The following is a 19,222-nucleotide window of genomic DNA, read 5'->3' on the forward strand; positions in this document are numbered from 1 at the left end:
GTTAGTACTTAAATACTTTTTAAAGGTTACCTCTTATCTTCTTTGATGATCCAAGTTTATCGTTAACCGATCTCGATGGTGCAGCCAATCTCACCCAATCATCTCGAACAGAATACCTGAAACAAAAATAATGAATATAATGAATGAGTGTTCGATATATTTCCGTCACGAATCATCTTTCTTTCTTTCTTTCTTTCTTTCTTATCTGTCTTTTTCTTTAAAAGAAATGTCGGCTTAGAAAGAGGAAGGAAAGAGGATCGTGACGAGAACGCGTATTATATCCTATTAATTAATCTAACAATGCGTGCGAGAGAAGTTGGAAGAAGCCGACTAACGAGAATGGTATCCACGGTCGCAGAACTGGGAATTAAAAGTCGCTAGGAAAGAGATGAAGAAGAAGAGTAGAAAAGGAGGAAATCCCTTTTGCTCGTAAAACACCCTTTCGTCTTTTCTCTTATACCGTTCATCCTTTTCTACGTAACTCTCCCTCTCTATCTTTCTTATTTTCTCATTTTATCTTTTTCTTGGAGGATTGGACGTTACGACTGTCCCGGCAACCCATTGAAACGTCTCCTCTGCAAGACCATATTCTCGATCATCCTTCCTTCGGCAACTCGAATTAATTATTTCGCATAACTCTTCGTAGGTAAACGTAATTACCATCTTTCCTTCCTACCATAAAAGACATAAATTTGATTGGAGTTAAAAGATTATTCAAGAGATTGACACGTTTCCATGATCGTAGAAAGTAGTTATGATTCTCTGTAAAACGATAAATCATCGACGAATATCGAGAGTTGAAAGAAAAGATAGATAATTCTTCCTATCTTTCAACTAAACTTCGTCTTCTTCCTCCTTCTTCTTCTTCTTCTTCTCCTTCTATAAGCAGACACGGTTTGGATTACACCTCGTTGAGAGGTAATAAATTACGATTAACAACGAACGAATCGAAGATTTCTTTTTCATCAAAAAAGGAAAAGGGAAGGAAACTTTACTTCGGAGAATAAGAAGAAAAACACGAAGAAGAAGAAGAAGAAGAAACATCGGAGTAGGCAGCTACGCCCTCCAATAATCATAAAGTACACGAGAGTTGGTAAGTACACGGGAGTTAAGGAAAAATTTGTACGAGAGGTATGCTTAGCCATTCGTAAGCAGTCGCGTAGCATTCATTATCGGCCGGTTACACCGTACAGAGAGAGATTAAAAGTTCTTACGATGCTCGTATAATGGGAGTTTCTTGCAGCACTGAAGGAACCTACCTACTTCGACTTCATCCTCGAGACTGCCAACCCTTCGACCTTCTACAAACCTTCGCATCGAAATCTTGTGCAAACTAACGCATGGAAATTCACGAACAGAGAAGGGAGAAAGAGAGAGAGGAGAATCTTCATCCTCGCGAAGATAGCCTACGATTCTTTTGAAATATAAATATATATTATAAAGATTTACCATGGAGTATATTGTAACCACATTCTTGATTCATCGATGATCTCTTCGAGATTTCGAGCGGAAAGAAAAGAAACTTTGTGTTATTTGGAACGTGTTGCTTGTAAACCGAGTAAAGAAACCGATCGGTAACGTCATCGACCGGGCAAAGTTTTAAAACATCGTCGAACGTGATGTACGAGCACGAGGCCGCTTTTCACCGGCGCAAAGAAGCCCGATTGAAAGATGCTCACGATAATTTCTCAGCGTCGTCGCATCTTATTTACGACGTGCCGGTAATGGAAGAAACGTGCGACGACTCGCGAATATCGCCGATCGCATCGCGCTCCGCAACGGTCAGAGAGATGAGAGAAGAGTACCAAAGAGAAGAGAAGAGAAGAGATGAGAAGAGAAGAGAGGGAGGAAGGGAGGAAGAAAGTCCGGACGGACTGTTACGGTATGCAGGAGCCAGCTGCTTCCACTTGTACGCGAGCAGACAGCCATTTTCCACTTCGTCTTGACCAACCTCCTCCTCCTCTTCCACCTTTTCTTCCTCATCGTTGTTCCACCAAGGGACTCTTTCTTTACCCCTTTTCTTTTATTCCTCTCAGTCGATTAATCGTCGCTCGACCTCCATTCTGCAAGAATCTACCTTTCCGTTATAAGCTCACGACCCTGCCCCCAGACTCCGATGTAAACAACATTTTTTTCATCGGGTTTGACCATAAAATCGGACATTACTTTCGTTCGATTTTAAAGAATTTCATTGAGAAATGTGATCAAATAAATTCTCGGAAATTAATTTGTCGCGTTCTTGATCTCTCTTTTTTTCTTTTCTCTCTCTCTCTCTCTCTCTCTCTCCTTTCTTTTTTTTCGTTCCTTCTTTCTTACAAGAGAATAACACAACATTCGTCATCGAAAATACCTAATCTCTTTTCCCTTTCGTTTCGTTTATGTAAATTCCATGGTATCTAACCGAGGCGGCTCTTTTGTACCTTTATCAAGGAGGCGAGCACAAATTTACAAGCTCGAGCCTACTCGCGAAGGACGAGAACGTAACAGAGGATGAGAATGAGAATGAAGAGAAAGAGGAGGAAAAAGAGGAGGAGGAGGAGGAAGAGGATGGTAGGTTCCTTTGGAAGCCTTATAACTTGAGTTAAGGACTCGGGCAAAGGCAACCTTCCGCTATCAGATCTGTTCTTCCTTTTCTCGTAGCCTCCCCCAACCCTCTTTGAACTTTCTTCCTCCCTCCCTTCTCATCCTCCTATTCTTACCTCCTGTAAGTCGGCAGAGGCGCGCTTGTTATCAGTGACGTTACATCTTATTTTACGCGCACTTCACCCTTCTTGACATTTCTATGCGCCAGCTATGACGTCGGCTCGGCGCTCGCGAAGGCACCCCGTGACTTCTGCTAGACGCAAATTGACCGTGCTGCAACCCCATAAGAGGCCGCCTCGTTTTCTTTCTTTCTTTCTCTCTCTTTCTCTCTCTCTTTCTCTCTTGGGTGATCTGGTACAAAGGTAGAAACGTGTAACCGCTTGTGGGAAACGAAAGAGGTACACACGGTAGGTACAAACTTCTTCTCTCGATCGATCTTAACGGAAAGACTCTTCGGCCCTTTTACTTCCTCCCTACTCTACTCTCTTCCCTTCCTCGCTCCTCTTCTTCTTCTTCTTCTTAGTATGTGCCGTTATCGGAATGAAAATCCTCTATATACCTTGGCAACCTTTTGCTACATCCTTCGTTTCCTTACTAACTCGTAACACATCATGCGATACTTTCTAAATCAACCGAGAAATCGAAGTTAATTAAGAATATAAAAAAAAAATGTCTAGGACGTATGGTCGATATTGATTATTACCGGTTTTTAATTATCAAGTTTTTCTAACATTTTCTAACGTTTTCAATCTAATGATAATTAATTTCCTTCTGAAGAAAACAATTTTCTAATGAAAAGTATAAGTACTCGGGGGGCATGAAGTGTGAATTAAATTGACTTCTCACGTCGAAGTCGATCTATAAGAAAGTCTCGTTCTTCGTTAAACGGTTATTAAGAGCGGCACCGTGTATTAATAAGAAATGAAGATGTGCCGTATCTAAGCTGTTTACTTCGTTGACAGCCATTACACGCATCATTTACCTCGGATTACACCGTACACTCGTTGGACCACCTAGAATGGATTACCGACATTATCGATTATCTCGTAGCGATCGATTAACCGGATTACCACTCTCTCGATGTCGACTTGTTATTTCGTTTTATCGTGAAACGGGATCTCGCCAGTCGCACTAGACCACTCGTCGTCGTTGTCGTCGTCGTCGTCGTCGTCGTCGTCGTCATTCTGACCTGCCTTTCGAAACTGTTAACTTTCGTCAATGGAAGGGGAAAGAAAAAATATAAGATGAAGTATTCGAGATAAAAGCTTACACGCACCACCTACCTCTTATCTCTTTTACAGCTGTATTTTCTATCTACATTGACAGGTGCAATACTGAATCTCGAGATTCAAAATCGATTTAAGAAGATCAATGTTGATGATGATCTATTCGATAATTCATATTTGTTTTATCTATGAATCTTATTTTCTATCACTCTTATGACTTATTTTGTCTTCTTTTTAAATACTTCTTTTAATCTCTTTTATTCTTTTTACGAGAAAGTATACTAATTCGAGATGTATAACGTTCAAATTTGAATTAACTGGTTAAAGGGACAACAAATATTTTATCCGATACAATACTACATGTATCAGAATGTTTACACGCAAGGACATATCTTTTTCTTAATGCATTTGACTTTCAATAGTATTGATGGAAATTTATTAACCGAATCTTTTATTTTAAGGTAGATAAAAATGATGGAAATTAATTATGACCATCGGTATGTTTTTTTTAAACGTATAAAAAATGAAAGATACCAACATTTTTCATTCGAATAAAATTTCACTCGTGATAATTTTGAAATTTCCATCTCACAATAGTAGTTCTCGCATGGATTTCGATAATTCTAATCAACCGATCGATTTGTCAATGCCTTAGAGTTAGACGCAAACTCGAATAGAACAGAAAACGCATCGAACCTTTTCACCGAGATAGCTCAGCCTTTCCAACGATTTACAAGACTATTGGTATTGGTAGAGGTACGGGTACGCCGGCGGTAGCGATTGATCGATTACGATCGGTTATTCATTTATGTAGTTTTACTCTCAATTAGCGCCTTCGCAATGAATCAGCGATTCAAATCGACGCGCAGGCTATACTTGGAAAATATACTCTATGGTTAGACTCGTTAGGTTGGTCCGACGTTAATTGATTTCTTGGATTGTATAATTGGATCGGCATAGTACGTAGTCGAAGTAGCGAAAGGGAATAGTCTTTCTGTTATTAAAAATAACTCCGTTCCCGAGTCGTTCCCTATCGCTATCTCTTACCTTTAATCGAATCGCTAACTCTCCGTGAGATCTACAATATCCTTGCTCTCAAATTTGAACGTCTATGTATTATATATCCATAGTATACAATCACGATCCTTTACTTTCTCTTATATTCAAACGTTGAATTTTATCATCTAACTATTGTTCATAAAGAACGATCAAAATTGATCTTATAATCGGTGATCAAAATCTTCGACAAAAAATATCCACGAAAATTTCCTTATATAGAAAAAGAGAAGATAATTCAAGGCACTCATTAATGCTATGCTAATTTTGTGATATCATGGCACGTATCGATCGTCGATCCTGATCTTAACGATTATCATCGTCGGGACTGCATATCCGGGTAGTTGCTTTTTAAAGTGAGGCTCCCAAACACCGATCATTACATCCAAAGAGATAGAAAATGTGAGAGAGAGAGAGAGAGAAAGAGAAAGAGAGAGAGTGTAATTTAAGTAACGAAATAATTGCATCGTATTTTGGAGTGCGGCGAGCCAGAGATTTTAATATCTCTCGCAATCGGACGTTCAAAATTTCACGCGTTATTACATCGAGAGGCCGGTACTTTGTCAAATTTTTAATGGACCGAACCAGACGATCGTAACGTAGAAGAGTAACTTTGGTAATCAACAACTCGATCGTATTTCATTATTTTTCGTTACTACGAATTAACTTGAAAATGGCCAAACGCCGAACGAATTCCAAAATACATGGAAATCCGATAGGACCAGAACAGTGTCCATCACATTAACGAAATAATCATTTATTATCGATATAAAATGATGATTTCGCGTATACCTCTCTCTTTCCCTTTTGATTGCATATTATTGAAAATTTCTCCATAAATTTATTATTATCGTACGTTAACGATCTTTCAAAAGTTCGGTATCTCTATGCTCGTATTTATGCAATGAGTATGCTGTATCGATAATTCGAGTCTTTTACAATCTCGAAAGGTTCACGTCCCACGTAATGATTGTACATTATTAATTAACGATGTGCGAGGCACATCATAGAAAATTAGTAATCGCCTTAGCAAGCCTATAATCTTGACTATATACGACGATCGAATCATTAAATCGCTTTTATGTACATCGCTAAAGATAATCATTTATCAAATGCTCGGTTATCGATACGGATTTTCCTTCTGTTGTGTCGATAAAATCGAGTTATCCTATTTCTTCGATTACAAATGTATCATTAAATAAATATTAATGATGTCTGAATAATTTCTTTTTTACATTCCACTTTTTCTTTTATCTTTTTATTTATATAATACTGAAAAGAAAAAGGAAAAGAAAAGAAAAGAAAAGAAATAAAAATATCAGACATAAAAGGCAGTTTGAACTCGAAGCTTTTTGCTGGATATCCACCTGACCGCAAATTACGATGATTTCAATGACTATACCGATATAAACCGAGCAATTCTGATATCCCTTATGTTAGATCTTCCGAAGCGCGTACCGACTTTGAGATCGTATCTGTACCGATTCGTTGAATCCGGTGTGCCATCGATCGTCGGATGTACCACTGTTACATCCCAAGTGGAAAGTCGATTTAACCGTGCATGATAACGCGAAAAGAAACTTTAAACGTGTTCGGCGTTTCGAGTCGGTGACAAGAATGACGAGCTTGAGTAGCGTAAGAAACAACCGAATCGATAACCCACATCGATCCTTGATACTCGATGTTCGATCGTATCGTGTAACCATTTTATTTCTACATTTTTTTTCTTTCTCCTTTTTTCCTTCCTTATTTTGGTCAAACAATGAAAAGATGCTACGTTTAACGACTTTATGAGGTTAATTACTCGATGTATCTTATTCGCGAATAATTCCGATAACGTGACTAATAAAAAAAATTAACAAGAGAAGAAATAAGACATTGAGATATAAATTAGTTAAAGATATGAACACAATACCGTGTATGGTTTGTGTGTTAATCCTCTCTTTATACGATTTACGAAGTAACTCAATGCATTTTACGGATGCACCGAATTCCTTGCCTAATAATTGCCACGCGATAAACGATCGGCCCTCATGATAACGTGTAACAGGATTTAAGTTGGACACTCGCGCGTGGCTAATTTACAACTGCTTCAACTTATCGACCACGAGTTTCGAATTCTTGCGGGTGTAACGCGGTAGAAAGCTTCATGGAATTCGACGTTCTTTTAATCTTTTTGCGAAAGTTACAAGAGAAAGAAGAATATAAAAATCGACGAGTCCTTTAGCATACCATAGTTAAGAATAATGCGAAATCACGCGTTTGCTGTGGTACATAAGAAATTTTCTTATGATTATACAAAAATAAATCTCTCCGTATATATATATTTTTATCTCCACGTGACAGTATGTAATTTGGAAGAAACAAAATTTTTAATTACGAACAAGCAAAGACATTAATTAAACGTTTTCTCTCAAATGATCGAACTTTGTTTTCTCAATTGTATCCAACGATTAAGCTTAAACGCGATACATTAATCTTGTCCATCCCTCGAATTCTTCCGGAAGTGATTTCGTATTACATACCTATATATTATTCACAATATATACACGGACAATTTAAAACGTCGTTTAATACGACCCACAATTTATGCGTCGTCGAAGTCTTATTTAAAATTATAAATCTGCCTTTACGGAGCACGTATACCCATTACCTTGCGCTATGATTTAAGAAGGAGGACGCGCTGATACAAATACGCGAAGAGTATATATTTCACATCTTCTTATTTCTCTCTTTTTTTTTTCTTTCTTTCGAAATATTACACCCGTGCCTCTCAAAATAATTACTCTCTTTAAAGGGAGAGAGAAAACGAAGGAAGAACGCGACCGGCAAACGTAATCTCGTGTTTCTCGAGCACGCAACGACCAAGGTAAACGGCACACGCACCACTAAACTCCATATTTACCGATTATTACCGCGTTACATTATTTTATTTTCAGTTTATCTTCGCGAACCTTCGATTATCTATTTTATTATTTTTTATTTTTTTTCGGATTATTTTTTAAAAACGTTTTTTTGAACGTTAAATGTAGATGAGTCTAGATTTAACCATTTAATTCCAGCCAAGTTAGGGGAAACTTTCGCGTTAACTTTCCATCGAGTTTCCTCTTATTTTTCTTCTCCACGAAATGTTGAATTTCATTCCTCCTTATATCTATATTCGTTGTTTGTTCTCTGAATTAATTAAGAAGTATCCGGCTCTGTTGAAATATGTACATATATATAAAGACGCAAACAGCATAATCGCACAGATTTCGTAATTATATTTCATGGCTTTTCACTTGCCGAGGCAAATTGCGATCGGCCGTTCATCAACGTCTCTTCTTTCCTATATTCCATACGAGTCTCGATTCAAGAATGCTTTCCCGCATTTATCCTCTCTCTAAACGTCATTCTTTTTCCAATCTTCTATATATTGACAACTTTACGAGTTGAAAAAGAGAAATATTTCTATATGATTTTTAGAAATATATAGGTCACCGTTAAATTGTATAATTCAGTTAAATCATAGAAACCTTAGGTTTTATCCGATGTAATTGATTTTGAAAAAACATACGAAAAGAATTTTATTGTACACTAAAATTAATAGTTTTAAAAAATAACGTGGTTATATACGAATTCCAGAGAGAGATAAGTAATTAGAGTAAGAGATTGCAATTTGATCTGTTTTTAATCTACGGATATAATTTCAATTTCATACCTTAACATAAATCAGGAACACGTCTGGTCAGAAGTTATGAATAATAATGATTAAGAAAGAAAGGATGAGTAGAGGATAAGCCGATCCAAAAAATAGTCTCTCGGTCGTTGAATGTTTTGTTTATATATGCATACACATAATTCTTATTCCTCAACCGTTATCTACATTCCAATGTTGTCGTTTTATTCTATAAATAATATTGTTATTGAACTTATAAACACATCGACGCTAACACGTATACGTTTTTAAGAAGAAAATTCGAGCTTTCGATTTATTTTAAATAAAAGATTAACAACAAGCAAAATATGATTTACTTGATTTTTTTCTCCTCCTTCTCTTCTTCTTATTCTTCTTCTTCTGCTCCTAGGTAAAGCTTACGTAATCCTTTACTTGGAGTACAGCGTAGCTAACATACCTGTTATCTCCTAACATTAGTGCTTTACTTAAGTATTATGGTACGGAAGAAAGGCAAAAGAGAAGTGAGGAGAAGAGAAGAGAAAATGTAAAAAGATTTTCTAAACAACTAGTACTAAGGTACATACAAGAGCGATTAATATGCCGTACCAAACGTGATATCGTTGGCCGTTGGTGTGTGGTTGTGTGTGTGTGTATGTGTGCGCACTGCTCCTTTACGACCGACAAAAAGCTGCCATTTCGTTGAATTTATATTTAACGCTGTAACGTTTGATCCGTGCCGCGATCGATAAATAATTCTCTCTTTCGATGCTGAGTTCTTCCGCGTCTCTACCAAGCGGCACATCCGCGGCGTATCGCAAACGATCATTTCTTGCAAGCTCCTCTTCTTCTCGCACACCGCTAACTCTTCCCTTCAAACTATCTCGCAAAATCAACTTCTTTTTCTTTACGATCTTTTCTACACACGCAGAGGAACGATAACGTTTCGTTGCCAACTTCCAACGCGTTTCCTCTTTCGGCGATCGTAATATTTCATTTCTTCTATATGTATACATCTATATATAATACTTTTTTTTAAGTCGAAAGAACGAATATCAGCCCATTAATTCGGTGTTAAGCCTTAAATTATTGAGTCTCTCGAAAGTCTCGTGACGCCCACGGAAACCTCTTTTCGTCCTTCGCTTTTATAGAAAGCCTTGACATAAACCATATCTTTCTCTCTCTCTCTCTCTCTCTTTCAAATTTTCGACCAAAGTATAACACGTACGATTTATTACAATGAAATATATTTTTTATTATTTACCGTACAAAAAAGGAGCCAATATTAATCTTAACTTTGGACATGTTTCTATACATTAATACGAATGCGATTGTAAACTTTATCGCAATCACTGAGATTCATCTTCTTGGCGAATGAAATCGAATGGAAGTTTTTTCTTACCGATAAAAAATTCATTGTCAATTAAGGATCGGTATATACTCTTTGGTTTTACGGAGAATACTCTTGATTGTTCCATTTCTATCGTACACCACTCACACGTACGTGTCTTCTCGTCTTTATGGTGGTGATGGCAATGGTTACCCATTGTATGGAGAACGATTGTATAACAGAAATGGAGTCGCAATTAAGCTTGGACGCCTCTAAAGGTAAATTGTTCTAAATCGGTTTCTTAATGCACGGACAATCGTAATTGTTAGATATATATATATATTTATCTCTTTCTACCTATCGAGGAATTAGATGCGCTTGTTAAGTCAAACTTGGTATTATTAAGGTAGCATTAACAATAGGTTCGATTCGAACCTGTCAGAAGGTACGACATTGTTCATAATTGAATACGGAAGGCTTGTTATCTCGATCACGACACCCAACGTATCTACAAACGAGCTTCTAACGATTAAGTATCGACTTACGTATGTATTTATATAAGTGCATACGTGGTTAGCAGTTTCCATATAAGAGAATGACACTTATATTCGAATTTGTAACGAAATGTTAATAAATTTGTATCTTTTCTTTCTCCTTTTTCTTTCTTTCTGAATGGCGCACCTACTATTGGAAAATATTTCTAAAATGCTCGTATATAAATAACTAAGAAACTTGTGGATCTCGATCTATTCGAAGTTACGATCTTTAGAAAAGGCTTGGTAAATAAGAAAAAAGAAAAAGAAGAAGAAAGAGAAAGAAAGGAAGATATTTCTTTGGGCGTGGAAGCCGATGATCTTCTCGCGTGTATTTCATTGTGTCCACTCTTATAGTGTGGGTGTCAACGCCCCCGTCAACGTTTCTCCTTCGCAACATCCCGCGTTAAGAGACACACCACCACTCTGAGCTTTACCTGCTGCTGCCGTTGCTGCCCTCTCTCTCTTTCTCTCTCCCAACGTTATAATTAGATGCGAACCAATGCTCGTAAATATAATTCTGCCGTTTCGCAGAAACGACGCCTTATTTACGATATTTCTCTTTTCTTCTTCCTCCCCCATCCCCACCCCTACGCGCCCATTCCTCTCTCTCTCTTTCTCTTTCTCTTTTACTGATTCATTTTCTCTCGCCTTCAAATATCGATCTTGATAATATTTAACGGTCAAAATTACTCGACGATGATGATTTCGATGATGGCCGATGAACGTGTCGCGATATTTATGTCACTTTCGATTTACGAAACATGCCTTCTATTATATATAATGTTTTTTTATGAAACATCAATTTCACGAGCCACTACCTCGAAGATTTCATTTTCGAGATAATCAACACGCTTTCTTCTTCCCATCGAATTTTATAGTAAACTTGGATATTAAAACGGTACGAATGATCGATCCAATAAAAGGTATAGGACCTTTTTTATTAGATTCCTTCAATCTTTCGTTACAACGATCGTTTATAAGCAATTTTATTATCTAATCGTAAGACTAGTTCCTAAATATTGTAATACATTTATTAGTATCTAAATCAAGAGAAGTTTAAATCATCCTATGAAATTGGATAACTAATCTTATTTTCATTGGATCGTTTAATGTGATACTAAATTTTATTCTTCGTATCAATAAATAATTATTGCAATTAAGATCGTCTAATACTAAGATATTTGAGAGTCACGGAAGATTTATTCGTTTTTTCTTCTGTTTCCTTAATGCAAGAAAAAATAATGAGAGTATTTCTCAAAGGCATGGCGAGTAAGGTGAGTGAAGTTTGTAAAAGGAGAAAAAATAAAAAGAGAGGTAAAGGGGAATTCGACTCTGAGAGATCTGCATATGTAAATAAGCAGACGTTGTAATATTCACGGTTGACCATTTGTTAGTCAGGAGAACGATACTCTTCTTTCCTTCCATATCCGGCAGTTCATCCCGCAGAAAGAAAAAATAAAGAGTTTGAGGTAACGTTAAGTATTGTGTTACGCTACGTTAATCCTTAGACAGGAAATTAAGACCAATTTACATGCGTCTGCAATTGAATAACGTAAGAGAGACGAGGACGGAGAAGAGGAACGATTTAGTGATCTGACTTTATCAAAATCTTCCTCCCTACATATTTTTCTTTTTTATATCAATTTTATGTAGATGATATTTCCAAAAAAATGAAGACATTATTATGATCAAAGGATCGACAATTGGGTTGAACGGTAAATTGAAATAAATCAGTAAGAGAGAAGAATGAGTTATATCAGAAATTTTCACCGATCATTTGCATGATATTTCATGCGTGTACAGTTACACGATCTTGTACATAATTTAACGCGAAACTTCATGGAACCTTTGGTACGTAGCCTTATCGAACGGTAATTAAGTTAATTGCTTTTGCAGTGACTTAGTACTTGACGCAGGAGAGCCAGATGGAGGAGTAGTCTAAAAAAAAAATCCTTACTCTTCAGAGAGTGGGGAGAGAAAGAGAGAGAGAGAGAGAGAGAGACAGAACGGACGTGTACACGAACGAACGAACGAACGGTCTAGCGAGTCTTGTAATTTTCCTGACGAGGAATACAACGTCGAAATGACAGCCGATGATGGATGTCGGCAGATGCGGTTCTTCCTAATCGGAGACTTTTCTCGTGTCGCACGTTACACGCTTGCAGCTAACAGATCGACCATTAAAATATGTTGTAATTAATGAAGAGACGACTTCGAACACTAGTAACATATTGATACCAAAGAATCATGAATTCTCCTCTTTTTCTCTGATATTTTTTGATGTATTCTTTTTTTTCACTTGTTAAAATATCCAAGTTAATTTTATAGACTATTATATACCAACTACTCTATCTAATTCTATTAATCATTAATAATAACCAGTAGACGATAAAGGATGAATAAAAGTGTCGAACAGAAGCCAAAATTTTCTTACATCTTCTTTTCTATACCAGCTGACGAATATAAGAATTGACAAAGTCTGTTTCTTTCTCCTTGGTCCGACCTAGGCCGACTTTCCCTTTTCCGGAAGAACGAGGTTATCCACTTCGCGATCCATCGTCATAATAGTGAACAGGATCATTTATTAAAACGTTGATTCATCTCTCGCAAATCTGTCAAGTAATCGGCCATGAGCTGCGAAACTTAAATCGTCTTGCACACTATTTTATCCTTGATATCGAGTCGATAGCTTCCTCGTTTAATGCTTCTAAAGAATCTATGTTGTATCCATGAAAGGAACTATGAAATTGTTTACCACTTACCTTAAAATACAAATTTTAATAGAGAAGAAAAGAAACAAGAATAAAAAAGATGCATATAAGTGGCGTTTTTAAAAGTTATTGTCATTTTACTCGAACTGAGCGTAAATCATTGTAGCGTGAAAAAGATGTGAACGTGTCTCGTAGACCTCCTCCTCCTCCTCCACCTATTTTTCCTTTTTCTCATCCCTCTTTCCTCCCTCGAAATCGACATAAATCACTAGGGAATAGTATATCTCTACGTATGTATATATATATATCCGTTCGTATGGGCATTCTACACTGTTGCATGCCTGTCTTGAATTTACAACGTGTCGTGCAACAGATAGCTCGGCGTCATATAAAAGGTAATAATGAAGAGAAATCTTTCGGCATATAATAAGGAGGTAAAATGGTCAGAGGGAACTCGTACGAATATTCATTATTATAATTAATGATCGAATATAAATAAATGAAAAGACGATACTCTTATTTCTCATTACGTATGCAAAAGTAATGAACCAGTTTCCTCGTTTACTTATAAAACACGAACGAAAGGAAGAGAAAGAAAGAGAAGGAAAGAGAGAGAGAGAGAGAGAGAAGGAGAGGTAAAGAGAGATGAAAGACGTCGTAATTAATAATCTCGTTTCTAGAGTTAGTAATCGAAGGCTTTAAATTCTTCTAATATAGACGGTAATGATCGGTCATCGATTATCCGGATGTCGAACGTAGCTGACCTTAATTAATCGAACGATTATGTTGCCCGAACCGTATCGTAAAGCGCAATTATGCCAACGCGAACGTACTAGTCGGCCTTTGGCTTAAAGGTAAGGTCGAGAGAGGTAGAAGAAGAAACAGAGAAGGGAATCGGAGGTGGAGGGGACGGCGGAGGAGGAGGTTTCTTCGATGGACGACTCTCTAGGGAACGATCATTCTTTCTAGCTCGTGGAAATTCTCATCCTTCTCATCATTATTCGATAGCCGGTTATAATAGTTTAGCAGAAAAGAATTTCTTCGGTGGATCGATCAAACGATCGATCAAAGATCGTATATCGTTTCAATACAAACTAGACACTTTCGAGTAAGAGTGAAATCTATTCTCTCTGGCAATTTGGTAAAAATCTTTAAGGTTAAAGCTAACACCATATCACTGAAGTATATAATCACAAAATTAACCACCCAAAGCGATTTCATTTGTTCGTTTTGCGAGTCTTTGAATAACCGCTCGCACGTTCCGTCTCTGAGACACCATAATCAGCGTATCCATGTGCACGAATGCATAAGACAGAGATAGAGAGAGACAGAGAGTGGAAAGAAGAAAGAAAAAAAAATAAGAAAAGAAGTAAGAAGAAGAAGAAGAAGAAGAAGATCGCGGCACGTCGTGAACGCGTAGCAACGATAAATATACATAGCGATGTAATCGGTGGAGAACAAGCGACTCGAACAAGAAGATTCTCTATCTGGACGGGCAAGGCGGTAAGGGAACACCTCGGCTTTGCTTTAGAACGATACGCGCGATGCTAACGAGGCTAGAAACGTGATTCAGATCCGATTATAATCGTCGATATAGATATAAACTTCTAACTAATATCCAAGGCGAATCGGACGATAATTTTCCTGCTCGGTTAACGGACGATCGGGCGCAGGTGCTACGAGAACTCGATGATCTTCTACGTGTATAATACACTCTCTCACTCCCACTCCCTCTCTCTCTCTTCCTCCCTCTCTCCCTCTCTCTCTCTTTATTCTCTTCTCTCTTTTACTATATTTATGAGAAAACACGAGGGAAATAATTTCCCAGCTTAAACGTATAACGCGATTCGCGTAAACACATTATATATAGAACCCATTAGGTAGATCCTAAAATGTACACAAGTACGATAGTAACCATAGAATAAAGCTAACTCTCTTAGACTCTCAAGCAAGCAAGCGATCGTAATTTTAGGTAGTACCAAATACGGCCTGGCTACTTTCTGCGCATCCCAAACGGAGATAATCTGCGAGTCCTTTGTATTAACCTTCCAACGATATAATCGAAAAGGTATTCTATATAGTTGTTAACTCCTCCAAGTGGCGATCGTTATCCTTAATCCTTCTCCTTTCCGTAAGCCGAGTATCCTCGATTGAAAACTCGCCGCTTAGATCATACTAAAGAATTAGTTAACCTAAGTCTTTTTATAGTCTAATTCGAGAACCCGCTCGAATGATATTTTTCAATTTATCTGTTATAGGTAAGTGTGCCTTCTTCCAGTTTTCTTATATTTCTCTCGAGGATACCAGATTCGATCGGTGAGTCTATTCCTTTTATGTTAAACAATGAAGAAACTTACGTAAAATTATTTTTCGTGGTAGGAGATTCTACAATTTGGACTTGAACTTTTGTATTAATTCTTTAAATGTATGCATAATATTCGCTATTTAATTTTGTCAATTTATATCCTGTCATCGTACTATTAAAGATTACTAATATTATTTGTTTGTTTTGTTTTAAATTAACACCAGTTTCTTAATATCTTTTAAAGTTCCAATTGAAAATATTTCCACGCATAACGATATAAGAACATAAATATTCAAAAGATTTTCGATTAGCAAAGCGAGGACTGTACAAATCGCACGATTTATTAAGTATTTAAGGTAAGAGATGAAAAAAAAAGAGAGGTAGCAAGATAGCGAAATGACAAAACTCGTTTGAACGTTGAAACGTCGAAGAGGAAATGAAACTCGACTTGGAACAACATCGAATCGTAGGAGCAATTGGTATCTATTTCTTAGCCCTTTTTACCGTCGAAGCGTGAATTACGAGCTGGCTTTTACGCAACCTGAAGACATTATAATTCAATTCTTCGAGTATATATTTATAAGCAGTAGTCCGTAGACTTGTCGCGACTGCTACTACTGTGCAATAGGCAAAAAAAAGAAATTTTTTTCGTTTGGTGGCTAAGTCGAGCCATACTCTGATTTATAGCTGCTTTCAAATAAACTCATGCGCGTTTAGCAAGGTTGCGCCTCGAGGATTTAACGTAAAAATTCGAATTCCAATCTACCTAATTGCGACAAGTAAGTAGATAGTTTTAATGTTACGCATATACCAATCTTCTAAGCCGTGGGAAAAAGGGAAGAAAATTCTTCTTGCCAGCGAACACTCGTCTAGTTTTGTCTTGGCGCGAACATGAAATAAGAATCGATTTAAAAGGCGTCGATTTATATTTACGATTTCTTCGATAACAGTCGATTCGTCGTAGTTGTAGTTATGGTCGTTGTCGTCATCGTCAATCGCCTTTGGCTTTTCTAATAAGTGGTTCGCCGTCGAAAGACAAGAGGGCTACACTTTGTATATCACAGAGCAGTAACGTTGAGAGTAGTCCATTTTGGCGACTCATTAGCGAGCCTAGACTGGACGAATGATCCTTCCACCTGTCCACTTCCAACGCAATTAGCTTCCCATTTAGGTAGACACGGTTCTCCATTGGAACGCGAGCACGATACTCGAGTAGTATTTCAGTCGATGCTGTTAGACGTCAAGATCGATGGAAAGGCTCTCGATCAAGCGGCACTCAATTTGGTGCTCCCCCGTCCGAAAGGCCGCCATCGCTATCGCCATCGCTATCGTCATCGAAAGAGAAAGAGAGACAGACCGTATATGTGTAGATATTTTCTACCATATATCCTATTTAAATACACGATCGTTATCCATTGAAACTGTATTACGATTATGGTCGTTTGATTTGTATCCGTGAAAGAAAAATGTTCCAAATAAATTTGATCGATTTCCCTTTAATTTTCACTTATATAAATTTATTTAACGTCCTAACTAATACGAGATCGAATGAAATTAGGCAAAAGATCTATTATCTACTTTTATGCTAGTCAAATGTTGATCGCTTATCGGAAGTAACTAAAGAAATCAAATAAATAAAGTAGGATTAATATAAAGGTTGGTGCAAAGTGTTAGAGCGATACTCGCAGCAGCCCAACAACACGGCAGGCTCTTTATGAAGCCGTTGTAAGTTCGCCGCGGGGATTCTCGTGGCAAGGCGTGTCGCTTGCCAGCATAAATTACGCATGATTTTGCATTTACACTGAAAATCGAAGTGCTCCGTTGGGAAAAGTGACTCTTATACACCTATATATTATTCCGCGAGAGAAAAAGGAAGAAATAAAAAAAAAGAGTTAAATATAGAAAGATACAGATAGATAGATAAATAGATGGATAGGAAGATATAGAGGAAGGAAGAAGGTGGTATGGTGATTTCTTTGAAGTGCCTACCGTCTTACGAGGAGGATAGAAAATACGATTAGTAGAAGAAGAGAAGATCGTTCTTGGTAGATCTCGAAGACGCTGACGGGTCTGTTATGAGAGACGGATCCTCACGTTGGTGGTGGTGTCTGCCTGGCGTCTACCTCGTGTCTACTCTACTCGTTCCGCAGCTTGCGTTCGCGTGGAGCTCTCACTGATTTTTCTTTTCTCATCGCTGAAAGCCTATGTTTATGAGAATCCTGTACCGGCAACTTTGTCCAACACGGCTCACGGACTTGCCGAGAGTAAATAAAGCTTAACCTCGACGATGGAGTATTTCACGGTGGTACGAGATCGTAATGACCTTTGCTTTCGTAATCACCGCTTTAACTACACGATACAGCACGGACGATGAAACGCAAAAAAACTTTGAATACTCTAGATTTTTTCTTATCTTACCAAATTAACTAACTAACTTTTCCACAAATTTACCAAGCAAATTTAAGATTCTTCTTCTTCTTCTTCTTATTACGGAAGATGATCGTGTATCTATAGAGCGTTCCTAATCCGTAACTCCTTCATCATCTCCCTCGCTTTAATCAACGATAGAATCGATACGAAGAATCCACGTACGGATCGAAGATCTAGTAGGCAAAACGCAGAACTCGATCGCATAATTAATACCCTGGCATAAATTCACACTGTAAGGCTCCGACGTTCATCAGACACGCAGCGTCGAGGCAACGGTTCGCGTTAGGGTTCAAGACTCTTCGTAGACCCGTACTCGTAAAAACCTTGTCTAAATCACGTATGAAGAGAGAGAGAGAGAGAGAGATAGTTCATACAAAAGAGGATCCTCGAAGCTGTTTACTCGTACACAGCGATGTTCTTCCTCTCGAAGCGCACGTTGCACGTTGCACGGACTGAAACCGGCGGGAATCGACTGTAAGCCGAGAGAAATTAATAGCCTGGTATTAATTCTCACTGATTCCCCCGCGAAATGACCGGTTACTTGATTCCATCAATCTGCGCGAGTAATAACAGCCGTACCTCCTTGCCGTTTCTTCTGCGTTCAGAGTACCTTTAAGCTTGCGTCTGGTTGCGTCTACCAAGACTTTACGATATGCGAGTAAGGAGAAGAAAAATCTTTCGTACGAAGAAAATCCTGTTCCTTGGAAATAAATAAAGAAAGAAATCAAGAAAATACGAGAAGAGTTATGATCTTTCTTATACTTGGTTAAGGACTATACTTTCTAAAAGACCATAGTCGATGGCTCTACTGCCCTGTCCTGTCCTGTCCTGTCTTGTCCGATCGATCTCGATAAAGACAATAAAAGGGACGATTCGTTCACAGAAGTAACGTAGAAAGCTTTCAGGGAAATCCTCCTCTTCCTAAGAAGAAAAGAAAAATCTCTCTGAAGAGAAAAAAAGAAGAGGAGAGAAAGAAATAGAAGGTTTAAAGGCGGTTGTGTACCGGCTGTCGGCACGGGCAGAAGCCAATGCACATGCAGGTAGGTGCGCCGTGCACAAAGCCACGTCTTACGCGGCCATGTTACCTCGAGGCATGCTGCTTTATAATGGAATAGTTCGTAGCGAGCGATTTATCGCGACTATTTCCATGTCGCGGCTCCGGATACACACAAGCTTCTCTTCTCTCCGTTCCTCACCCCGAACCGAAGCCAAGCCGGTCAACGTGAGACTCTCCAAGCTTGCGCGATGCATCCTACTACTTCTCGAATGACGTTGAGTACGTACACCGTTCCAAGTTGATTCCGTCAAGAGGAATACCTTCTCTCTTCTCTTTCCAAACATTTCCGTCTACGTATAAAGTCTTTTTCAATCTGAAACAAAACAAAAAAAT

The 19,222-nt window shown here is 38.0% G+C and overlaps 1 protein-coding gene and 1 long non-coding RNA gene across 2 annotated transcripts in view; one reads left to right on the forward strand and one right to left on the reverse strand.

Moving 5' to 3' along the window:
* LOC122522476 (Krueppel-like factor 3) overlaps window positions 1-19,222 on the forward strand; it is a 220,961-nt gene that overhangs the window by 175,592 nt on the left and 26,147 nt on the right. The window lies entirely within an intron of this gene.
* On the reverse strand, window positions 30-19,070 carry LOC122522545. Its single transcript, XR_006305087.1, has 2 exons — window positions 18,918-19,070; window positions 30-116 (listed from the first exon to the last, which is right to left on the reverse strand). It is a non-coding gene; the product is annotated as an uncharacterized LOC122522545 (long non-coding RNA).

Source organism: Polistes fuscatus, unplaced genomic scaffold (assembly GCF_010416935.1).
Source record: "Polistes fuscatus isolate 324 unplaced genomic scaffold, CU_Pfus_HIC Scaffold5, whole genome shotgun sequence".
In the NCBI taxonomy this organism is placed as follows: domain Eukaryota; kingdom Metazoa; phylum Arthropoda; class Insecta; order Hymenoptera; family Vespidae; genus Polistes; species Polistes fuscatus.